The following is a 26,383-nucleotide window of genomic DNA, read 5'->3' on the forward strand; positions in this document are numbered from 1 at the left end:
AAAGAAGACATTCATGTTAAATAATACATGTTTATAAAAAGATAGCTGCACACTATTTCACTCCAGGACCATCTCCCTTAGATTCATTTAGTGGATTGTATTGCGAAGTGTCCATATTCTCAGATGGCATGCTGTAGTGCTGTGGCATTGGGCAGCTTGAACAAAAGGCATTTCTTTCTGGTCTAGAGCTTTCCAGCAGTCTTTACTATCTTTTGGTAGTCAGTGAAAGTAAAGTGTCTCCCTTTCCCTTGGGATCTTGGTTATGTTGAAAAAGAAGCAAGCTGCCTGCTCCTTGCAGCAGCTCATGCCTCAGAGCAATGTCTACTCTTTTCAGGAGCAATGGGAATTTAGCAGCAGGCTTCTGGTTTTCTGCTTGCTCATTTGCACACATGCTTTCTCTCTAGGTAAATACAAGCTTCCTTTTTTCTGTTAACTTGCTGCAGGAAGGAGGGAGTGCAGACCTGGCTTGCCTGGGGACTGTGGAGTTGACACATGCCAGGTCAATGCTTGGGATCTCAATATCACGCTATTAGGCAGGAGGGCATGACACAAAATTATATACACACACAAACTGCACATATGATACTATGGGTCCATACACAAACACACACTTCAGTGGATGTGTGTCTTAACACTAGAGGATATTTCAGGGTAATTGGGGTGCTTGGTGACTAGGGGGCACTTGGAGCCCCAGGCAGAGGAGGCAGCGGGGAGCATGAGGATCAGAGCCGGGATGCCAAGAGACGGCAGAGAGGCAAAGCCAGGAGGTTGTAAACCAAAGAGGCAGAGGGCAGCACTGGAGCCAAAGCCAGGAGGAGACCAGAGAGCCGGAAGCAGCGGAGAGCTGAGAGGAGGTAAATCAGGGGTAGGAGAGGAGCCAGGAGGCAGGTCAGGAGTTAGAAGAGAGCTGAGGCTGGGGAGAGCGGAGAGAAGCTGGGAGGCAAGCCAGGGGTGGGGGGAGAGTGTAGAGCTGAGAGGAAGCAGAGACCGGTCAGGGCTAGAGTGGGGAGCTGGGAGGCAAGTTGGGGGTTAAAAGCAGAGCTGGGAGGCATGCCAAGGGTGAGAGCTGAGAGCCAGGAGGAAGCAGAGCTGGGAGGCAGGTCAGGGGTTAAAAACAGAGCCAGGAGGCAAGCTGGAGGTGGGGGGAGGGGGAGAGCAGAGAGCAGGGAGTAAGCAAAGGGAAGGGAGTTAGAAGCTGGGGTGGGGGGTGGAGAGCCCAGGGTGGGGATTGCAACAAGACAAAAGCCACCTCAGGGTCCCAAATATCAATTTTATTAGACAGGTAATGCAATTCACAGACCACAAGTCTCTTGGTTCCCACACAGACACACACTCTGTCTTCCACATGCACTCACACAATGGCAGTAGGAGGGGAAAAGGCTCAGTAGAGGGACTGAAGTCAAGCTGTGTAGAAACAGAACTCGGGTCCCTTGCTTGGATGGAAGATGTGGGTGATAGCTATCTATCTCAGGCTGAGAGTTGATCCTCAGTGGCCAGTCAGGGTCTTCTCCAGTGAGGTGTTGTCCAGAGGAGGTTGTCGGCAAGGCCTCTGGGTGGATAGGTTGCATGGCTGCTATCATTATGTCTCAAGCACACTCATTCACTCTCATTCATCCAGGAACCAATTTAAATAGGAGGGGTATGTATGAGTCAGTTGCAACACAATTACAATAGGGTATGCCTGGGCAGGGGACACAAAATGGAGACTTGACAAGACAAGATGGAGACTTGACATTACTTTGGCTAACTTACAGAAACAGGCCTTAATCATAGAATATCAATATAAAACAGTAAAAAATTAATACAAACATAATAGGAATACAATTTAAAACAGTAAAAATCAATACTATAGAACACTATTTACAATGATACATTAAAAATATAAAAGGGGCTTGTTACAGTAATGTAGCATAAAAGAGCTTATCCTATGTTTTAACTTAACTATGACTTAACATAATACAGAGGGCAGAGAGAAAGTAAAAAAAAAAAATGGTCAGGGAAGGGGAGGCAATGTATTTTTAAACGAAACAAAACAAAAAACTGGGGGTTTTGCTACAGGACCAGTGGACTGTGCAGGGCTCCCTGTTGACCCACTAGTGACTTGTAGTTTCTTCCCTCCTTACCTGTGAGCTCACAGCATGCTGGGACTGAAAATAAAAAGCTTTGGTAGCCATATTAGTTGTTGTCCTTTCTTTAGACACTGCTTAGAAGTTTAGATCAGATATCTACAGGCACATACCAGTGGGAATTAAAAAATGGACTCTGTGTGTGTGTGTGTGTGTGTGTGTGTGTGTGTGTGTGTGTGTGTGAGAGAGAGTGACAGAGAGAGAGAAGGGCGGGGGGCAAGGATTTCTTCAGGTGACATTTTTTATTTGACCAAGTTTAGAGTTAGGATAGTGTTAAACAAGGCAGTATTCATTAGGTCTGAGCAGTGAGAGTCAGAACAGCGTGTATAGACAGGGATCTACCCAAATTGAGGAGGCAGGAAGCCAATTTTGCAGGCAGATTGCAGGGCTGGATGACATTTTTACAGACTTATTGCAGAAAGGGCCTTCCCATGCCTCTGGCCAAGAGACTACAGTGGCCCTGACTCTCACTGCTGATTGGTGAGAGCGGTGCGGCTGCATGGCAGGCAGCACTCAGCCCAATCAGCAGTGAGGAGTGGAAGCAGCAGCCATCTTTGTTGCTCCCTTTCAATCAGGCAGTCCCCTTCCCCTTTGCCCCCTCAGCTGTCTGTGTGGCCAAGCTGCAGCGGCCATGAGGATTATGGGTTTCCTCTGGGAAGCTGGCTTTTTATTTTTAGTAAGTGGGGGTTTTTTTGTGGATTTTACAGACATTACCCAATTTCATGAACAACGCTCGACTTCATGATTTCCGTGAAATCGTGAATTGAGCAGGTCCCTATATATAATTGTGTGTGTGTATCAGGAGTCTACACATTGTGTGTGTGTGTGTGTGTGTGTGTGTGTGTGTGTGTTTATGTATACATATACCCACTCACGCATACACAGAGAATGTGTAGTCTCCCCCTGAAACATTGTATATGCTGCCTCAAAATAATAATAAATATGAGAGAGAGGGAGAGGAAGCTCAAAAGCTGGTATTTATTATTATTTTGTGGTACCATATACAATATTCCAGGCAGTCTACATATTCTGACTGAGCAAACAATTGCATCCTAAAAAAGAGTGTATAGTCTAATGTGAATTTTGTCAATAACATAAAATTATATGCAGCAGTGACTGTTCATATATTATTCCTTTAAAATAGTTTTTTTCATCAATAATTCATTTTCACAAATCATTATTATACCGTAAATTATTAAATACATAAATTATTCTCTATGTAATATGTAAGCTGCCAGGTACAATAGTGTTGTCACTTTGCATAACAAAGATGTCAAAAAGAATGACTTTTCCAGATGATAAATGTTGTATCATTTATTGTGTCCACCACATATTTTAAAGGATTAGAGTTTTTTTCTTCTTCTTTTTTTTTCAGTAAGTGAATGTGCAACCACAGTGCTATATTACTGTTTAGTGTTTAACTATATATATAATATGCATGTAATAGGCGTGTGTCTGTATAGATCCATACCCATATATAATGTAAAACATTGCTATAACAATATATAGCTCTGTGTGTGTGTGTGTGTGTGTGTGTGTGTGTGTATACACCCCCCCCCCATACATGGTGTTACATAACTATATATAAAAATAAATAATGTATAAAGAAAGAAATAAAACATTAAGTGAAACTTAAATACTCTAGTTTTGAAAAAGATATGTAAAGAACTATGTTAAAGAGAATAAGTCTTAAATTAAAATACATTTGAGTCCCTGAACCTATCATGGTAGCACCTGTATATCAGGCAGTTACAGGTCCAGAACATTTAAGCCTGAATAGGATGTTTGAAAATAAATGGGTGGAAGGTAGTATATTTTATTCCAGTTTGCAGATGGTGAAATGAAGCACATAGAGATTTAGAAAGCATTCTAAGAAACTGTAAGGAACTTAGGTGTTCATGTTGCATACAATTCAAAAGAATTTGGGCATCTAACTACCTCAGACTACTTTGAAATACGCAGCCCATGATCATACATGTAGCCCATAGAAGAACCAGGAACTGAACCGGAGTTGAATAGCAGATCTAAAGGCCCGAAATGTTTTAATTTGGCTGGAACACTCCACCCTTGAAGAAAGTTATCCTGTTGTCCTGGCAGAATTTTAAAAGATGGGATTTTGCCCAGGTTTAAAATTTCTTTCCCAGAAAATATGTACCATCTCAGACTGCACTACAGAGGCACTGACCAGGAGCTTTGTATGGTGCTTTGTATGGTGCTATGCACTCAGCTATAAGCTCTCCTAAGAGGCAAAACCTACTGGTTCATGTGCAACACTACACTAAACCAGCAATGCTATTTCTGGCTCAGGCAGGCTCGCAGTTCAGAAGTAATACAACAGCCTTAATGCAATTCTATGCATGAGAACATTCTAGTAGAAGAATCCTAGTTTAGGTTGTAGTAGCTTTCACTAGATTTTTTTAGTTACAAAGCCACCAACCCTTCCTGACAAATGGCTATGGATTGCTTGAGTTTCTATTAATATATTTGACTCATCGATAGAATCATAGAAAATAAAGGTTGGAAGAGAACTCGAGAGGTCATCTAGTCCAGCCCACAGCTCAAACCAGGACCACCCCAACTATATAATTCCAGCCAGGGCTTAAAAACCTCCAATGATGGAGATTCCACCACTCTCTAGCAACGTTCCCTCTAAGGTGTAGTGATCCGTGAGTGTGACACTTTGGTCTGTTCCTAAATTGGTCCCACCTCCTCAGCGTGTGCCACAATTACCTTCTTGCTTGCTGCTTATTTATGTGTTCTTTCCCTGCATTTATGCTGATGCTCCCCAAGCAGTCACCATTTTATTTCTCCTTTGAGGAGATTTCCCCTACATTTAATTTCCCCTACACTAAATTAATGCTAGAACCAGTACTGCATGGGTTTGGGTTGTAGCCGTGTTGGTCTAAGGACATAGGCAGACAAGGTTCCTTGGGTGAATTTGATATCTTTTATTAGACCAACCCAAATGGTTGGAGAATAGTTATTAAGCAAGCTTTTGGGTTGAAAAACCCTTCGTCAGGTTAAGGAAGTTTCAGCAGTTGGTGTGTGTGTACTGTGTGTGTATTGTGCACTTTGTAACCATGAAGATTCCTTTTAGGGTCATAACTCAACACAGTAACTTCTTTCAGTCAAATTTTGTTTTTTATTATTTCACACATAGCATATGGGAACAGAAGTTACCTAGGAAATCAAACTGTTAACAAACAGAACATAACAGGCTAGTACTAAACAGAAATATATTAATCAATCCCATATACAATTCCTGAATTTTTTTAAAAAAAATCTAGCTATATAAGCAGAGATTAAAGCTGATTAGAACCTTTTGACTCATATTTCAAAGCTTTTAAAATATTTTCCCAATTTGTTCACTTTTCTCATAAAACTGACTACAATAGAATTTCACATAACCTTGCAAATATCTAATACAAGACTTTGCAACTTCTATATCCTTTTTAAGTAGCTTGCCCGAAGGGGCTGGGGAGTGGAGCAGTTCCCTGGAGCTGGTGGAGCCTGCACCAGCCCCAGACCTCACCTTGCCTTGGGGAGCAAGGAGGCACATGGTGTCAGGGCTGGGAAGGAGAGCAGTTCCCTGGAGCCGGTGGAAAAGTTCCCCAGTGCCAGCCCTCAGCCCCACCCCCTGCCTAGCCTTGGGGAGTGAGGAGGCACTCTGTCCCAGCCCCCACCCCCACCTTAGCTTGGGGAGGAGCTGCTGCCTGTCCCACATGAGGAGTGTGGAACTTGCCTCCGGTAAGTGTCCTGTGCTGGCCCCGGGTGCCTCCGCTGGGCTCTGCGCCCAGCTCCTCTCCGGGAAGCCACAGCCCAGCTCCTCTTTGGTAGGGTGCCTGGCATTAAAAAGTTAGTGCATGGCAAAATTTCAAATTGCGCACGGCCACACACACACGCAGCTTAGAGGGAACCATGTTCTCTAGGTAACCTGTTCTAGTGCTTCACCACCTGCCTAGTAAGAAAGGTTTTCCTAATATCCAACCTAAACTTTCCTTGCTGCAACCTGCGAGCATCACCCTTGTTCTGTCATCTGCCACCATTGAGAGCAGTCTAGTTCCATACTGTTTGGAACCCCCCTTCAGGTACTTAAACACTACTATCAAATCCCTCCCCTCAGTCTTCTTTTCTGAAGACTAAATAAGCCCAGTTCCCCCAGGCTCTCCTCAGAAGTCATGTGCCTCAGTCCTCTGCCCATTTTCATTGCCCTTCACTGGACTTTCTCCAACTTGTACACATCCTTTCTGTAGCAGGAGGCCAAAACTGGACACAGTAATTCACATGTAGCCTCAGCAGTGCCAAACAGAGGGGAATAATTGCTTCCCTTGATGTACTGGCAGTGGTCCTACTAATGCAGCCCAGTATGCTGTTAGCAGTCTTGGCAACAAGGACACACTGTTAACTCATATCCAGCTTATAGTTCACCGTAACCCTCAGGTCCTTTTCTGCAAAGCTGCTGCTTAACCAGTGTGCCCCAGGCCTGTACATAGTGTATGGGATTGTTTTGTCCTAAGTGCAGGACTTTGCACTTGTTCTCATTGAACCTAATGAGATTTCTTTTGCCCCAATCCTCCAATTTTTCTAAGTCACCCTGAATCATAGCCCTACCCTGCCATGTCTCTACTATACCCCACAGCTTGGTGTCATCTGCAAACTTGCTGAGGGTTCACTCCATCCTTTCTTCCAGATCATTAATGAAGATAGGGAACAAAACCAGCACCATGATTGACTCCTGTGTCACTCCACTTAATACCAGCTGCCAACTAGGCCTTAAGCCATTGATAACTACCTGTTGTGCCCAACAATCCAGCCACCTTCTATCCATGTTACAGTTCATTCATCCAACCCATACTTCTTAGCTTGTTTGCAAGAATGCCATGAAGCATTGTATCAAAAGCCTTGCCAAAGTTGAAGTCAATCACATCTACTGCTTTCCCCATATCCACAGAGCCAGTCTTCTCATCATAGAAGGCAATCAAGTTGGTCAGGCATGACTTGCCCTTGGTGAATCCATGCTGACTGTTCCTTATTACTTTCTTCTCCTCCAAGTGTTTAGAAATGGATTCCTTGAAGACCTGCTCCATGATTTTTCCCGGGGCTGAGTTAAGGCCGACTGGTCTGTAGTAGCTCTAAGCCCCATGGACTTGTACATGTCCAGCTTTTCTAAATAGTCGCTAACCTGTTCCTTCACCACTGAAGGCTGCTCACCCCCTCTGCAAACCATGCTGCCTGATGCAATAGTATGGAAGCCTTCACCTTGCCTGTGAAGACCAAAGTAAAAAAGGCATTGAATGCTTCAGCCTTTTCCTCATCATCTATCACTAGATTGCCTCCCCCATTTGGTAAGGGACTCTCACTTTTCCTGACCTTCCTCTTGTTGGTAACATTCTTGTAGGAATCCTGCTTGAGTTTCTATGGCTATTTTTGACCCTACAGATGCCATGTTGTGAGATGTTGTATAAGGTGGACTGTGTCCCATTGCATATCTGGACACAGTCATCCTTTTCCCAGTGGCCTGCATTCCACACAAGTGATCAGTGCTGTTCTTTCACTCATTCAGACTGTTAGTTCAAAGTGAATTTCAGCTAATTAACCTCCTGGTTTAGGTTCATCTTCTTATTCCTTTTTAATTTTTTTTTTTTTTACCTCCCCCTTTTATATACATCCCTACTCTGGTATACAACACCACCACCCTTGCTCAGAATATCTGCGCACACACTATCACTTTTACCATAACTGTAAGTTTGTTGTTGTACGCATGGTCTTAGCATAATATTACAGTCCAATTCTACCTGTTTTCTTCAGCACAAAAAAATACAAGAACTTACCAGAAACTTCTTGGTTGATTTGCAAATAGATTACAAAAAACATTTACACTTGTCAGTGTAAAAAGAAATGTTGAAATTAATATTAATCTGAGGCAAACTATAGTTGGTAGTTTGGGGGGGCGGGGTTTTCTCCTACTTTGTAGCAAGTTATGAAAACTCTCTACAAATTAGTAATGTAGCAGATTTTTATTATTTGGATATTTTCTTTAGCTTTGCTTTTCCCATTAGTAAGCATTACATCCACATCCTGTAATCACACAGGTTTGGACAATGACTCAGTGAATTAAGTTGTAGATATGACTGACTTTGACTGGAAGATACATAGGTAGCTACCAATATTTTTCAGGTATATCTCATCACAGCAAATTTGGCTGCAGAATATCTCATGTGTTGTTACTGCTATATTGACATAAACCTGTATATACTTAGGAAAGGGGGAGTTGATTGTAGGATCATGGAAAAGTATGGCTGGAAAGGACCATAGAAAGTAATTTAGTCCAACCTCCTGCTCAAGGCAGGATCATCCTTATTTCTGTGAAATACTGTGGAATTTGGTCAACAGAAATTAGCTTAGAAGAGCTTAATGAATTGCTTTTCATGGATCACAAATCCTTGGAAGACAATGATTTGGAAAGGATAAAGATTTTGGAATCAGAACTTGGTGTATTATGTCAGAAGGAGAGTGTCAGAGCATTCTACTTCAGGAGGCCTTCAGCAACCCCTGTCTGGCCAGAACATGGCAGGCCTACACCACTAGCAATTTGGTCCAAAATCGTTGTAGTCCAAACCACTCGGATGGAGTGCTGTTGCTTGCCATGACTTGCTGTTATCACACATAAATTCATGGGAGTTGTAGGAAATGGACTGACAGTAATACTAGCAAATGTAAGCCAATCTTCTCATGGGGCTCCAACTTTCCCTTTACCCCACCTTAACCACATTTGATGTACTTTGCCAGAAATGTTCAGTGTCTCTGCTACTCTTCAATTTCTGTGGAATCCACACAACTCTTGGTTTGGATGTAGGCTGATTATGAAGGGACAACTGCACACACAACTCTCAATAATGGCTGCTCCAAGGGTATAACCTCCATCACAGACAAAAGAAAAAAATACAGCAGACTAACGAAACACAGTCCAGGGCCTCGTGCTGCTGTGAGGACACTTCCATCCCTCTTTTACTCTTCAGTTCTCCTCCCTTTTAGATGCAGTTTAGTAGGACCTAGTAGATCCTTGTCCCCCCCCCCCCAAATCAACTTCATTACTCATCCAGATTCCTTGCTTTCTGGTCCAGCATAAGGCTGTGCCTACTAATCCTCACAGTCCACTTGCCAGGCATCAGCAGCTGGAAACTTCTGCTTCTTCTGAAGCTTCACTAGGGGTCAGCCTTCCCCCTTTTCGGAGGATCCCATCACACTCTTCAGTGGCCTTCCAGCCATTCTCAGCTTGCAGGCTTACAGCTCTAGTTTGCTGGAGGACTATTGCTTCCAGGTTCTTGCTATACTGGGAGTAAGAGCACACCATGGTCTGATGGCATCATCCTCATTCTGCCCCTTACCTGAACCCTAAATAGCTCTACCAAGTGTTTCTCCTCTAATCCAGAGGGAGAGGCTGCTTTTAAAATGCTATGCCTTGGGTACAGCATGGCAGCTCTGGGATCTGTTGAGAGTGGGCTGCTGCACAGCTGTTCCTGGCATCTCTTGCTGTTCCCCGCGATGCTCTCACAGAGAGACATGCCAATTCTACAATTCTGTAGCGGTCAATTTGAGATGCAAGCTCTATATTTTCTGGGCAACCAACTGAAGTGCACAATAAATCCAGGTTAAAAACCAATAGCTTTTTCTTCAAGTCTTTTGTTTTTATAAGAATGGATTTATAGGAAAGAAATCTTAATAATTATAGGCACCAAAATACATCCTCACAGAGAGAAATCTTTGGGTGTATTAGCTCTTCCAAAGAATTCCCCTTTTATTCTCCACCTTATAGAGGGATCAGAAGCTTAAGTGAACTTAACCCTTTTTCACTGGCAATCAGGCACTATTTTTGGACTCGGTCACAGGGTTTTTAGACACAAAATTGGCAAATCATTGCCTGAGGAGAGCCTCCTACATTTCTCAAGGCAATCTAGTTTTAAGGGGTTCTCAGCTGTCTATAACCTTCAATTTAATTTTTTTATACCAAAGCAAAAGGTAAATTAAAGATAGCTTCCTCTCTGTGATAGAATTCCCGTCTCTAGATACTGTCATAATATAACATCCCGGGGCTCGTAGTAATAATCCTCAAAAACAACATTTGTGCATTTGGCATTGACTAGATTGCATCAATTGGCAGATATTAAAACAATAATATCTGAGGGAAAAGATCTGTCATTTTCATATTCACTTCAAGCTATCCCTGTTGAACACTGTGCTGCACTGTCAACATAATCAATATAACCTTTAGGAAACTCAATGGATGCCAAGGAAATATCAATAGGTTAATACTTGTTTCACAGATCTGAGTGTTTATGAAGTTCCTCTGTTGGAGATATGCAAAAGAGCTAGACTGGGGAAGATGAAATAAGGATTAAACATATCGGCTAAGCTGATCCCTTTATCCCATCAGGTTTTTTAAATAAAATTGAATGAGTTTAACTTAAAACTCTAGATTCTTGTACAGAAGACCCAAGTGTGATGGCCCTGCCTTCATCTCAGAACTGACTGACTTTCCACAAAGGTCTGTGCTGAGGTTTGTTTATTCCAGATAGTTAAATCAACCAATTAGTAATCAAAATGACTGTAGGAAGAAATCAGCATCAACTTTGGCAATCCCTTACAGTTGAGGATTATTATCTTCTACAATTGCTTTATCTATGGGTCTGAAGATGGCTGATGAGGCTGATCTGGGATCAACAGATTTTTGCAACTCAGGCATGTGTTTCCATGTGGGGTTGGTGGCTCTGGATTCTTAATTCATTCGGTGACATGCTGTTTCTGCTTTTCTATCTCCTGTTGTTGCTGTAAGTTTTCAAAGTACTGAGATCCTTGCAGCAGACTTCCATTTAGGGCAGTGCTGGGCAATAGTTTCCCACGAGTTGATGTCGATGTAACATTTTTTTCACATTGGCTTTGAGAAGGTCCATGAAGTGCGTTCTCTGCCCTCCTCTTGAGCTGGGAGAATAAAACTTGCTTCGGGAATCTATGGTTGGACATCCAGATATTGTGGCCAGCCCAGCAAAGTTCATGTTGCTTACGAGAGGGCAGTAATGTTGGTGCATTTGTCTTTCCACTGGATTCGAAAGACAGGCAGCATTGATGGTACTTCTCTTGTGATTTGAGCTGTCTCCTGTATGTTGTCTATGTCTTAGCTCCATACAGTAGGTGGGCATCATGAGTGCTCGATAACCATGAGCTTGGTTTTGAATCATATGTCACAACCTTCAAATATTCATTTCTTCAGGCACTAGAAGGCTGTACTTGCACTTCTAAGGTTATGTTGGATTTCTTCAACAATGTCCATCTTTCTGTGAGAGACTGCTTCCATTCTGCTTTATTAGTATGAGAAACAACTATGCAAACCATAACAGATATGAAGAAACATAACTTTTATTACATTAATGTTTCTCATAGGAAAGAATGGTAGTAATATGTCATCTGTAATTCAATGGAGTGGTGAGATAGGTAAAAGATTATTGTAAAAAAACAAGAATGAAGCCAATAAGCCTGTTTAGATCATGATTTAGAGTCCAGCTATCTGTCTCTTTCTAGCCTGCCAAACACCATGGTATCCTGGCACTAATGTGTCATTCTGAAAGCCAAGAACATGGAACAGCTGTCTAACATTGAAACCAAAGTGGCAGCTTGACACAAATCCTATCTGACCTGACCATATCAGAAGTCTTAAACCACTGAGTGTGCCATTTATTCCATGAAAGCAAACGCATTTTAGCAAATCCAAATTATATTTGGTGAGACAGCAAATCTATCTAATGATTGTGTGGACTAAGAATGAAAGATGAAAGTGAGGAGGAAAGTCTGGTGTATGACTGGAGGCTGTTAAGATCCATGCTATCAGTAAAAAGTGAGAGCCATTCTCTTAGCAGTTCACAGAAGAAGGCATAAAGGTGTTGCGAGGATTCTTCTAGAGGGATGGGAAACCTATCAGAGAGACCTGGATTATCCACTGCATATTCCAATACAGTGACAGTGATTTTATTACAGTCCCTAGCTACTGAGTCTAGTTCTTTAGCTTAAGCTGAAAATATGTGGTTTTAATTCCAAAGTATCCTAGCTTAGTCCCTGTTGTACAAGTCAAGGTGGTAGTGGTCACAATCACACTTCAGTGTCTCCCAGGATGTGCAAGAGATACTATGGTGGAGAACCCAGCGATAGCTCAAGTTTAATTTTAAAGTGGATGCCTCGTTCTGTCAAAGTGGAATATAAAACTCTACTTAGTGGCAGGGTTGTGAATGGAATTCAGGAGAATCTAGCTCACAGGCCTGTATGGTTCTGTAATTCATATGACTCCAGAGGGTCCATTTCCCCCATCCCCTTTTTGTTCTATACAAATAGTGTTTCAAATTCTCTTGATTCTATGCTAACACTTTTCAGTGAACCTGATTTTAACCAAAAAAAAAAAAAATCGGAATTTTAAGGAAGTGGGGGTTGGAAAGCAAACAGATAACTTTTTGCTGCATTTTTCTTAATCACGATAACATATATTCACCAATGCCATGCAGCTCTATTTTATAGATTTCCAAAGTAGCCAGCCTACTTACCCAAGATTATTGTAAAGAGTAAGGTGCTGATTAAAGTTACAATTTGGAGGTTGAGTAGGAACTACTAAACATGAGTAAGAATGGCACATGACCATATTTTTGAGAAAATACAGGAATGTGTTAATTTTTAAGGTATATCTGCATCTTATCTATTATAGTTTTAAAATATACAACTTTTAACATATCTGGTAATACAAACTGCAGTAAAAGCATCCTTGCACAAATGTGCTCTTTTCATTTTGCAAATGATATGGATGTATTTGTCTTTTTTCAACAGGATTCATTTGTTTGGCATTCTTCCTAAAATAATTCCTGAATCAAGATTTTTTTAAAATTAATTTATTATGAATATTTTAAATTCAGTTTTATGACTTTATTGTTTATTTGCAATGTTAATGGGTTCATTAGGTGGAATGATAGGTCTTTTCCCAACTTTCTGTGATTCTTTTGTAAAATTTACAATTTGAGCAAGAAATTAGGACTTGGACTATTTTCACTAGTGGAGCTTGGTTTGATTTTAGCAGAAATTGCATGTGAAAGCTGTATTAAAATGAACATATCCTACAGAGATACTTTATAGTCAAAGTTAAAGCAAAGTAAGTAAAATTATTAAATATTACTGTATTTATATTTCAAACTAACTTCTAAACTTTGGTTGGTATTTAATTTTAAGTATAACTGTTGGCCATAACACAAAGTAAAAACTGATAACTTGAGATGTCAGGGATTAATACAATATGGCAATAACTCTTGATAATAGCCCTTCAAATTCTGCAAGAGACATTAGTAAGACATTTAGAAAAAATATGTTTTTACACTCTCCAGGCTGCATCATACTTGAACCCCTGTTTTTTTTTCTGTATTCATACCCTATCCATTTCCTGGATAAACTTAAGACTTGAGCACTGGCAATTTGACACCTTTCTTGGGCTCTACAGTAATTTTAAAATAAAAATGCAATAGTGAAACTCCAGCTACTGAAAAGGAAATGTTGACCTTATTATATACCATTTGATGTGCATTGCAAAATTTTGCATAATAAAAAGATTTTCTCCACTTGCTAGAAGTGCTTACTAAGGCACTGTGTTTAAAATAGATGGAAAAAGCATGGTTCTTTGCATATGTAGGCATCTATATTTTAATGAGAATGAAGAATAAAAGCCTGAGTCTATTATAAAGGAGATTTAATAATACACAACCCTAATAATGCAAACAAGAAAACTAGGCATTCTCCTGCAGTTATATAATGCCAAAGGTCAAGTATAACATTATATAATGACATCAATTCAGGGAAGGCTTATTCTAGTCTTGCGTAGACTAAAACATCATGATTTTCTCTAATGGGTCTAGAAGCTGTCAACAGCCATAGTTTCAGTGCTAGGGGTTTTGAAACTTCCACTAATACTGCCAAGTGTGAATTCTCTTGTTATAAAGCAGGGCTTGGATGCATAAAGTCATCGCTGTCTGACACTATTGAATATATTTAAATGTAATATGTCTGCCTGCTTAGAAGGAAGTAGATTATGTGAATCCATTCTAAAGATAGAAGATTTCACTGACTGGATAAAGGTCTGTATAGGATTTGCTTTTGCTTGTGTGTGCTGTACATGTATGAACTCACTAAGTGTGTATCATTATATTACCTACCTACATTGGTTGCCATTAAAATTCAACTTTTATCAATAATTAACATACTATGGTATTGGGATAATAAGCATTTCCCCAATATTTAGACTGAGGAATGATTGTTGTAGCTGAAATAATTTGATGGGCTAAATATTAACTTATGTGTGTAGGTGTAACATGGATATATTATGTACCACAGTATCTACTCTCTCTCTCTGGCACATTATTACTGTAGTATAAGGCCATTATTTTAAAAAACCCACATTGTGTTTTTTCAAATAGAAATGGGAGTCAAAAAGATGACAGGCAGACAGCCACTCCTTTTTTTTTTTTTTTTTTTTTTTTAAGATGCTCAGAGCTAAAGGCAACTCTATATTCCATCTATATAAAAATGAGGAGGCTGCTAAAAAAGACTTGTGCTACATCTTGACATTTGAATCCTGGCCTGAAGGACAAACATTATTGACAGTCTCAAATGAATCTGCATTTCAGATCTATGTAAGCTGTGTTTTTAATTGCAACTTATTTTGGGGGAAAACAGATTGTTAGATACTACTTAGATAATACATATTATATTGTATGTGTGAATATGCATTTGCAGGGGATATAATGGCTTTTAAAACATGAAGTGAGAGAGAATTTGATGGACTTGTTCTGTGTAAAAGATAGTATTGTTTTTGTGCACTCTGTGCTAGGGGGCATATACCTATTTAAAAAAATATTAAGCTGAGAGAAAAAATGATGGATTATGGCCTTCAGTGAATGCCAGAGACACATTTTAACACTGTAGGAAGGAAGAAGAGCATTTTGATGCACTATTGTTTCCTTTAGTCATATGTAGGTGGACAAAGTATTTTTCACAGATGTGAAACAAATTCTTCTGAATGTCATACTATTCTTGAACATGTGGTGAATAGTTATTTAGGATCATTAATTAGTTATTAAACACACAACTTCTGTTTTTGTTTCGTTTTTTCTTTTTCCTTTCTAACATGTGAAGTCTTTCTGTTCAGGAAAGCAATGATCCTATTTCATTTCCCATTCAGTAAAACACAGAAGTATCAGCCTAAGTTTCATAAACTTCATGTGTTAGTGATTTGCTGAACAGGGCAAAGTTCAGTATGTGCTTATATGCTATTGTATTTAGGGATCTACTCTATTTGCAATTTTATGTTTTTTGCAGAAACCATGAAAAAAAACCCAACAGTTTCTGCAAAGCCTGCAAAAATGGCAATCGTGGTGAATCGTCAGGAAAATAAAAAGCTACCTAAAATTAAAATTCTGGTTCCCCAGTGGGAGACAGAGGTCATGGGGGTCACTGCGGCCCAGCCTTGTAGTCTGCCAGAGGTGGGAGGGAAGCCACCCACGTGAAGGGGAGCAGCAAAGATGGCAGCCACTCCATACCCCTCACTGTTGATTGACCAAGACAGCTGCCCATCATACGGCTCTACCCCTCTCTGCCAATCAGCAGCAAGAGGCCAGGCTGCATGATGGGCAGTCTTCTTGAACATTCAGTGGTGGGGTGATGGGGTCACCATAAAAAGACCATGAAAATGGTCACTATAAGCTGCCTATGATTTTTCTTTTGCCTCAGTGGGATTTAGGTAGATCCCTAGTTATAAGAACCTCTGTATTATTTAAATATCATTCATAATTTTTGTTTCTTTATCTACATTTTTTATGCAATTAGCTATATCCTGTCATTAAATGTGACAGCTCACCTTGCCATGGGCAGATCCAGAAGGGGTGCAGTAGTACAACCACATCCCCTTTCTGACCATGCTGTAGGAGCAGCACCTAGGAGCATAATCAGCCTGAAGAAGAAGAAAAATCCTTCCTCCCTTCCTTTCTATACTCAAAGGTGCATTGCCTTCCATTCTGCCTTCTCCTGCCTGCCACTGCCAGTGTCAGTGCTGTTCTGGGGGCTGTGAAGGGGCTGGATGCATTTTTCCATCCCTACCTGCTCCCTCTGGGTATTCCCTACCAACCCAGGAGCTGGGACAGGAACAGGGAAAGTGTCCACCCACCACTTCCACTCCTGCTGCAATTCCAATTGAGTATGGCCCCCGCATAACCTGGCTGGAGTAGGGCAAGAGCTTCCCTTCACCTGTGGAACAGCACAGACACCATCAGTGGCAGGCAGGGGAAGAGGAAATGGAAGGGGGCATGCCTGTCAGCCAGAGGAGAAGGTAGAAGTCCCTTCTTTTGGACTTAAGTCCCTGGTTGTTGCTCCTGGGTCAGGTCTACCTAGCCCAGTGTGGAGAGGGGGAGCAGGAGGCTGGGAGCAGGTGTGCAGCTACCCCTGCAGCACCCAACTGCACCCTTCCCCCCCCCCCTTTGTAAAATCCTGGATCCATTTCTGGACTCCCACTGTACCCACTGTAAATGGGTACTTTGTCATAGAGCCTGGAAACTAGAGGTAGCCAGACAGGATGCTAGCCAAATAGGTCCCTTGAGACCGGTTGTTTATAATACCATTGTGTCTAATAATGCTAACCCGATGGGCTACATACTCAGACAAATCTTTGGCTGGGAATTGAGGATTTTGGGTTCTCTGCCAGAGTCTGTCACTAACTTCCTATGTGACTTTAGGCATTGTAGACCTCAAGCAATAAAAAATGGCACAATAAAGCTTTTCCAGCTTGCAGGGGTATTAGTAATTAATGTTTGTAAAGCACTTGAGATCCTCAGATGAAAGGAGCTATATAAATTCCAGGTATTAATGCATTTGATTTATGTTCAGCAATTCTTGTTTTTCAGACTCTAAATGCTTTTACAATACATCACAATCCAGAGGGACCTTTAGTAAGTTAGAGAACAAACTCCATTGCCTGTTCATTTCAGTATGTGACTGCAATAGCTCTTCCAGTATCTGTCCCCCATTCACATTATTTCATTCCCAAACAGTTCCCAAATCGATAGTTGACTTCTCCACATTAAGATAAAAAAATGGTTCCCTTTATCTCCTTTTTGCTGTATGTTAGAATGGACTAATGTATCACCCACATCTGATTTCTCCTGTAAGCAGAGAAGAGTGAGACCTTACAGGGCCATCTATGACAAAAAGCCACGCCTGCAATTTCAGGGGATGAAGAAGAGTGCATTTTGCTGAGTGTGAGATTGATAGATCTAAATCTAGATATCTGTATAGATATATATCTATAGATAAACTCTTGTCTCATTTTTAGCATGAAGTAACATAATTTTAGCATAAAATAACATAATCCTGTACCCTTGTGTAATCCCATTGAAGTAAATGGTGAACAGCCAGGTATAGACATTACATTTTTACCAGTATAAGTGATGGGAAACCAGTCTATACCTGTATCACAACAGAAGTTCAGCATACACAGTCTGGTTTAAAAATGGTGGAACCCAGTCTAAGATTTCCCCCTCCCTTCTCCCACCTCCACTAAAGGGCAAATGTGCTTTGTTTGCTACTGATCTAAACTACACCAGAATAATGTATAACTAAGATAAATTCCACCCTGGGCTTTTTGGATATCTGTACGTAGCCCCACTGTCTAACTTGGACCAGTTCCTGTAGTCATCACCAGGTTCAGTTAAGACAATACATGAGAAAAAAAAATGCAAACTTTAAATGTAAAGAAATAGGCATGATTCTGCAGTCCTTTGCTCTCTAACCAACTAACAGCTACTGCCTGAGCAACCATCTCTTAATTCCCCACTCTTCTAAATGAGGGTGTCTCTCCAAATTAAAACTTTTATCACCCCAATTGTAATCATGGCCTTTAGATGTGAATGTCTTCCTATTCCTGAAGTGTCGTGGCTTATACATTCTTTGCATCGAACGTGACTAAATAATTAAAAACAGTGAAATCAAAACTATTGAAAAAATATTTCAAAATGTCATTTGTGTCTTGTACAAACGGAGAGAAAGAAATAATTAAAGATTATACAGGGAAGACTGTAGACTGTGTTAAAGCCTGAATAATAGATCTAAATAGGGCAGCTGGAAATAAGCAGGAAAAAATGGGGAGAGAAACCTGGAGAGGAGAAGGGAAGAGTGACATATATGAAAAGACAGCGGGCAGAGAAAAGGAGGAGTGATAAACAGGAACAAGAATAAAAATGTACTCCTTACCACCCGTATAGTATAAAAAATGAAGTACACTAACTTATGGATGCATTTTAAGGCAATAATTATAACTATGACACTCGGGTTACTGGTGTCCTTTAATTTCCCGTATTTGTATTCTACTAATCAAGTTTACAGGATAAAAAAAAGCCAAGCGTCCGTTGTGAGAATCAAAGGATTTTATAACATTTTTTATATGTACCTAGTATAGTTCACTTTACTCTTAAGGCCAGAAACAGTAGCACAACTAAGGCAGAGTAACCAGGGCAGCAGCCCCAGGTACTGATTTGCAAGGGGAGTGGGGAGGAGTGAAAAAATAGCAGCTGCTTCTGTAGCCTCAGGATCACACCAGTGGCACCCTGGCAGCTGGAAGTTGTTCTTGCCTCTGTGCATTGCAGCTGCCCTAGGTGCCTGGCTGACTTGTTATGCCTCTAGCCAGAGGCTAGACCTCCCTGCTTCTGAAGCAGCTACTTTGTATGTTCAAATATAGCCTGTTACCTGGGCTCCCCTATGGAGAATCTGAACTTTCTTTTTCCTTGTTTTGTTTTTATTTTTAATCTGTTCTATATTTTTCTCATTAAAATTATTTCCAGAAAGTTCTAATGAAAAAGTATAATAAAGACAAGCACAACTCTTTATGCATACCCCTAGATGTAATTTGAACAGGAGAAACAAAAAGATTTAGCTTGTCTCTAAAGAGATCTAAGGCTAGTTACTACAGTCTGCCAATGTTTCATCAGTTCTCAGTTGTGATAAGGTCTCTACCATAAGAGCACCATCAAGGCTGGCTTGGGGAATGCATGGGGATAGCTCTTTAATCCTCAGATACCACATCCCGTACACTGGCCTGCCCGTGCATATAGGTGTGCACAGAGTTTACTATGACAGGTCAACTTCCTATCAGCAAGGGCCCAAAGCCCATATTGGTGATAGAATCCTGTGTCAAGGGCCCTAAAGGAAAGCCCGTCCTGGGCTAATTACCTAGGGGGCCATATCTGCCTGGACCTTTGACTGGCAGCCTTAACCCATTTAATGACTTCAGCTGGCAGTTGTCTAGGGCTTTGAACTGGCTGATGGGAGATCAGCTCCTCCATTATAGCAACAAACTCCTGGCCAGCCAGCTCTTCTGATTTAAGGTCTGTTTTGGTAAGACTCTATTCCTGTGTTCTCTGGCTTTCTTAGTTCCTGACTGCTTGGCTTTGTTTCTGGACTCCAGCTTGTGGTTTTCCCTTGGAGGCACAGGGTGGGCATATGCCCCCCCGGAGATTGGCTGATGGCAGCAGTTTCTGCAGGCGGTTGCTGCTTGCCAGACAGCCGCTGATGCTGCCACCCACAAACTGCGCCCCCCCCCCACCCCCCAAGTCTCGGGAGGCACCAGTCATTCATACTTGGATTCATATTCCCAGACTCTCACTCTGAACCTTGGATTTCTCTCTGGCTCTAATAAATCATTCTCAGCCTCCTGAACTTTGCCCGGGTCTGTTTTGGACTCTGCCCTGAGGTTTCCTATTTGGATCTGGTAACTTGACTGCTACACCCAGGCTCAGCCCATGTTTTAAACAATGCACCTAACTCCTGCCTTTTGTCAGTGGCCTAACCATTAGGGCACTGCCTACAACCTGTTCCATTACAATAAATCAGACCCATTTTGTCAACTGACTTACAGTTTCAGTTGATATCATCAATGTACATTGACCCTTCTAGAAAATATTGACTGAAATGAAACTCTTGGGTTAATCCTATTGGGAACAAGACAACTTTAGTTAATTTAGACTTAAGTTTGCAAAATGCAGTTCAAATAATCTACTATTACACACATCATTAATTCCCCAGTCTCTTCAAATATTAAAAATGAAGGAGGCAAAAAGTCATATGTAAACAATTTTGGTGCTAACCACTAACAATTAAGTAACACATAAAGGCCTTTATACAAATCTTTCTGCTATCTAGGATTTAATGTTTGCTCTGACTGACCCTCTAATGGAACATTTCCAGCAACCGCAAAGAATATGCATAAAATCTAATATCTTAGTTTTATACATGGAAACTCTATAGAAAGAACCATCTTGAAATCAAAAAGTGCTCAAAAGATACTTATGGCATTCAAAACTATTTGTTTCCCTTATAAACAGCACTTGTCTTCTATGGAGCAGAATAAAATTCCACCTACTCCTAATTAGAGAGATGTCAATGTCATATGGATAAATATAACTCTTATGTGAAAATTACACAAAGACCCATCTGTAGAGCTGCAGCCTCTAAAATCATAATAGTTAGTGCCCAATTGAGTGCATATAATTGCAGGAGTATTTTATAACTGTTGTATGTTTTGTTTTGCTTTTTTTTAATGGTTGCTTGCTATTGTTGTGGTTGTTAGTAAAAGACTTATTATCTTCATAGTGCCACCTCAATATTTGCCACTTTATCAGTGGAATGTCTTGTGGTTTCTTTTCTCTTTAACATAGTGATTTCCTTTAGATTTCTGGAGACGCTTTCCAGTTGTACACAAATGCATGAGAGTTGTCACCGATCTGCCAATGTTTGACAATATAAGTGAAGAGGCCAAGAACTGAGTGGTTGAGGTTTTAGAGAGAGTCCCTTCTCGTCAAACATGAGGCACGCGACAAGATAATACGAAGTAAATACTTGTTAGAATTAATAAGATTTCATTCAAACTTATAGGAACGCATTATATTCACTGAAAATGTTAAATTAGTGTCAAACACTTCCCTGAAATGATGCTACTAAAAACTGTAGGGATTGTGAGGGTTGAAAACATGTATGTCAATATCTACAGGAGTTATTTTTAGTAGTTCCAACAGGGGTCTGTCCTGTTTAATGTGTTCATTAATGATGCTGGTACTAGAATATGTAGCTTCCTGAGCAAATGTGCAGATAACATGAAACTGGGAAGGCTTGTAAACACGCTGGAGAATAGGATCAGAAGGATTTTGATAGCTTGAAAAACTGGTCTAGAGACAACAGGATGACATTCAATGCAACCCCCCCCCCCCCCCACCCACAAAAAACCCCCCCCCCCCCCCCCCCCAAAAAAAAAAAAAAACAACAACAACCAAAACCCAACAAGGTGCCTAGAGAGGAATAATAAAAAGTACCAGTACAGAATAGGTATGAACTGGCTGGGTGGCACGACTATGAAGAAGGATCTCAAGGGTGGCATATTCAATGCGAGCATGCAATGTAATGCAGCTGCAAACCAAGGTTTTGGGCTGCATCAACATGAGAATTAGATGCAAGTCACAGGAGCTGGTAGTGATAGTGACACTCTACTTGGTTCTCATTAAGCCTCATTTAGTATTGTGTGTAGTTTTGGGGTCATCATTTTAAAAAGGATGTGGAGAACTTAGAAGGGGTCCAGGAGCAAGCTACAAAGATGATAAAGGGTTTTGAAGGTAAACTGTATGGGTAGACAGTGAGAGAACTACATGTATTTAGGTTGCAGAAAAAGCAGTTAATAGGGGACATGCTAGTAGTCATCAAGTATCTGAAGGGCTGCCATAAAGAAGAACACACCTTTTCTTCCTCACTGCATAACAATGGCTTGAAATTGTAGCAAAGCAGGTTTAGGTTGGATATCAGGATTTTTTTTTCTTCACTGTTACAACACTGAGGCAGTGGAATAGACTGTCTAGGGAAGTTGTAAAATTTTTCTTTGGAGGTTTTCAAGAAGAGGTTAGATAAACATTGGTCAGAGGTGATAGGAGTAGGTGTGTGTTGTGCAGAGCAAATGTCAGAAGCCCAGGAAACCCACAAACACACTGTTTGGAAATCATAAGAGTTTTGCTCCCCAGAGACATGGAAATAAGACAGGACCAGTTAAGGTATGAGATGCATGGAGTTGTGATCGTGGTTCTCAGATTGCAGAAGAGTGGTTTTCCCATGCTTTTGGGCTTTGCTGGTTGCCACATGGGACCAGGAAGGAATATTTTACTGTCCTGTTGCTGCAGGTTGTCAGGATTTTTTTGACTGTCCTAATAAGAAGCATCTAGTGTTGATGATAGCCAAAGCAGGAGTTTTGACTGAGATGAGTTCATGCTTCTGCTCAGACTAAAGCCGGAGTTCCCTGGCTAGAGGGTCTTGCTCCTCCATTACGAGACACACTGATTACTGCATTTCAGATGAGGAAGTAATTTTACCCCACAGCAAGATTGGCATGAACTGTAGGAGTTTTGACTTTCCTCTTTAGCAGGGTATATGAGCCTCTTTCTCGGGTCTCTCAAGTGTATTTTAAATTATGACTTCTTGTCCTTATAGTGGTAAAACACTGTGCGCCATTATCCCTGCTTTATATGTGGCAAGATAGAGGGTGTTTTTTAAAAAAAAAATTCAGGCATTTGGCTTAGTAGTTTCACAAGAGGCTTGTTTGTACAATTTTGTTTGGAATAAGCTAGATAAATAGGGTACAAACAGTTTATATAGGGATGGTCCTATCTTGAATAGGGGTTGGACTAGATGATATCCTGAGGTTACTTCTAGCCCTATTTTCCTGCAATTCACATGCAACATATGGTTCCATTATTTTTCACTAATTTTTCCAGGCATAGTGTTTCAATACTCCTAGCAGAACAGAGGGCAACTTGCCTGCATTTTGAAGCTACCTAGAGATATGGTTACAGATATCTTAAAATAAAACAAATTGATTGTTGACACAAGCAAAAATAATTAGACAAAAATTAGTATTTGCTGTGTAGTTCTTTGAGAGACTATCGGAGCATGATTTTAAACAGCTCCCTTTCAGCATCTAAGTTCTGCTTGAAGGAAGACATCAAGAATTTTATATCAGCAGAGGAGTCAACTTTTTCTGGCAGGTGCACCACAAAATAAACCAAATACTCTCCCTGAATGCCACTGTAATCCCCTTCCCCTGCCTGATATGTTGTCCTGCTTTTACCTCCCTTCCCTCTGTCTCACTGTATTCTTTGTTCCCTCCCCAATCTTCCACGCCCCACATGCAGAGGATGCCCATGCCACTTGTGGCACACATGCTGTGACATGGTCACCCCTGAATCATGTGGTATTAAAGATAACTAATGTCACAAGATGATTTTGCTCTAGGAATGTTACTTTGGGGGATGAGGCTCTTTTAAAAAGGACCTAACTCCAGTTTCTGGTGGTAACTTGCTATGAGAACACACCACATACCAGTGTACAAAAGAATGCAAAGGTCCTGAAGATTTTCAGAAACATTTGTGTTCCTTTTAAGAATGATATCCATACAGGATGCTTCTCAACAGCAACTGGTGAGACTAGCTCCCAAAACTTGGAGTGCCACTATAAGATGTATTTTTTTTTCGTGGTAGTCCATGAAGAAATTGAAATCTAATAGGCCAGAAAATGTATTTTGAGGTAGCCTAATTTAAATTAAACTGTTGAACTGAGGTGGAGCAACTCCAGCTGGCAAGGAGCCCTGTAGGTAAGCTTGCCAGGCCTGGGCTTCTCCATCCTGGCTCATTGTGTTGCAGAGAGGCTGGCTGGGGCACAAGGGTGCCTCATTGCAGAACGAGCTGCACATGTAGGCACTGATGTTTTACTGTGGAGCTAATTAGGCAACTCCACAGTAAATATCTCGTGTATTCATGCCCACTGCCATCTAGCAGCAATGGTGGTTGGTTAGTCAGATAATCAATTGAATTTTCTAGTACCTGCAACCACACTGATAATAAAAGAATAATTAAAAGGCTATTGTTTCCCCCTTTATTTTCTTTCAAATTTCTGTATCATCATTTAAAGAAAATGAAATAAGCAACAGCCCCTTAATGCAAACACATTCTATGGTTTTGACCTGTGTGTGTTAATTATCTATATATGCAAACAAGCATGTTGTCTTGGATTGGGTTTTTTACAGTTAGAATTCCCATACTACTAATAATCACAATTTGAAACATAAATTCAAAAGGTTTATTTTACATCAGTGGGTGTTTTCTATAATGTATGAAAGAGCCTTCAGGGTGTTTTGACTTGTGTGGTTTAAGATAAGGAAGTACAGCTTCTGTTTTGTGAATTCAGCCCTTTAAATATGGTTGACACAGTGCTATTTGGGGATTTAGAAACTTGCATTTAAAGCTGCAGATAATACTTCTCTGCTTTAATTACTTAAAGCAATTTAGAAAATGCAATATTTTTTAAATAAGACAGTCTGTGCAAAAAGATCACAATCATAAAAAAAAATCAGCTTTTATCATTTCTTTCTTTATAAAAAAAAAAAAAATGCTACAGTGAGCTATTAAAATGGTCATTGTTATCATTTCACTTGTAGGAGGCAGCTGTTAAAAGAAATAGCCTGCATCTTTGTGGACATCAGCACAGTCGTCTCAGTTGGGACATGTTCCGTTTCAATTTCCATATGCTGCAGTATGTTCATGCCCCACTTAAGGGCATTATTGTTTATCAACATTATAGACATTGGAAAGAATAAATAAATGCTGATAATTCAGTCATTTCATCTTCTTTTTTTATCTGAGGCAGAAAAAAAAGAACTGCTTCTGGAGACGTGTGTGTGTGTGTGTGTGTGTGTATGTATGTATGTATATATGTGTATATGTATATTGTCCAGTTTAGATGAGGAAGCCTTTAAGGCCATGTGTCTTAAGGAGTGAATACAATTTTGCCCATGTAGTGCAAGCATGTTCTGACATGCTCCGGGTTATCCGGTCACTTCAACACTTGGCTGAAGAATGCCCAAAGTAGTTGGGGAATAGTGGGGGGGAAAAAAAAAAAGTGGTCACCCAGGAAATACATACATAATCATCTCCAACTGTACATATCAAGAAACTCCACATCTAAGTTAATTCCAGGTAGGCTTCTCTTGACTTCACCTTTGGGCTATGCTGATGGAAGGCTCAGCTTGAATTATGTTTTGAATTGCATCAGATTTATTTGGTTTTTACTGTAGTGTTGGGTATTTTACTGGTCAAATAAAGTCTGGTTAATTGACTGGCCAAATATTGGTCAAAAATGTCAAAAAAATTGCCAATAGGTCCATATAATACACAGAAAAAGCACAATTTTTCCATTAAGAAATGTCAAAAAGCAATTCAAAATTGTATTTCTGCCAAGAAAACAACAAAAATGTAGTTTTTTTGTAAAATTGGTATAATCTTTGACTGTTCAAGAAATATGTAGTCAATTGACAAGTCAATTAACAATATTTGACCGGTCAATTGACTGGCTTGCCAGCCCTACTTCGCTGGATTGCACTGGTGTGTCTCAGGAAAGAAATGCTAGGAAAGACTGAGTTTTCAGGCATGGGGGAAGGTATTTGAATATGTGGCTCTTTAAGAAGTTGGGTTGAGAATGGCTGCTGTTGTAAATATCCTGAGTGAATTGGCTGATGGTGTAAAGTTAATTATTATAGCCCTGTGCCATTATTTTCAGGTAATATTGGGAGAATGGCAACTGACTAATATTCTTGGTATAGTATGTCACAACCCAGTGATTTTGGTGCCTCGGCACCATGGGATTTTCTTGCCACATGAGAAGCCTCTTGCACAGTGAAGGTTTTTGCTGCACAGAAAAACCTCGGTGCAAGAGAGTTCCCGCCAATTTGTAGGCTTCTTTGCAGGGTGCATTTCTTCCTTGCAGCACAGAAATGCACGGTGCAAAGAGTTCCCGCTATTCGAATGCAAATTTGTGTCCCGCTATTGGCCAGTTCTAAATTATTCACACGTGGCGGCTAGTAATTGGCTTGCTGGCCGTTTAAAAATTTGCGCGACTTCTGCCCAAGTCGAAGAACTCTGAGCACTCTGCAGAGTGCCTCTAAAGAGATCTGACTTGCGGCTAGCTGATCGATAGACTGATCACCTATCGATCCTTCTTCCCATCACCAAGCGCAATCCGAGATGTACCCTTTTCCCGCCGGCTTGATTTATGGATGGATTCACTGGCTTGGGCCCCGCCAGCTGGAACAACTCACGTGGTTGTTCAGA

At 40.7% G+C, this 26,383-nt stretch overlaps 1 long non-coding RNA gene across 1 annotated transcript in view; it reads left to right on the forward strand.

The window, feature by feature from the left end:
- LOC102380895 overlaps positions 1-24,828 on the forward strand; it is a 137,783-nt gene extending 112,955 nt beyond the window's left edge. Inside the window, exons 2-3 of the long non-coding RNA XR_001358024.1 lie at positions 20,916-21,075; positions 24,715-24,828. This is a non-coding gene — a long non-coding RNA (uncharacterized LOC102380895). The remainder of the gene's footprint in view (positions 1-20,915; positions 21,076-24,714) is intronic.
- Positions 24,829-26,383: the final 1,555 nt, after the last annotated feature.

Source organism: Alligator sinensis, unplaced genomic scaffold (genome assembly GCF_000455745.1).
Source record: "Alligator sinensis unplaced genomic scaffold, ASM45574v1 scaffold485_2, whole genome shotgun sequence".
Lineage (NCBI taxonomy): Eukaryota > Metazoa > Chordata > Crocodylia > Alligatoridae > Alligator > Alligator sinensis.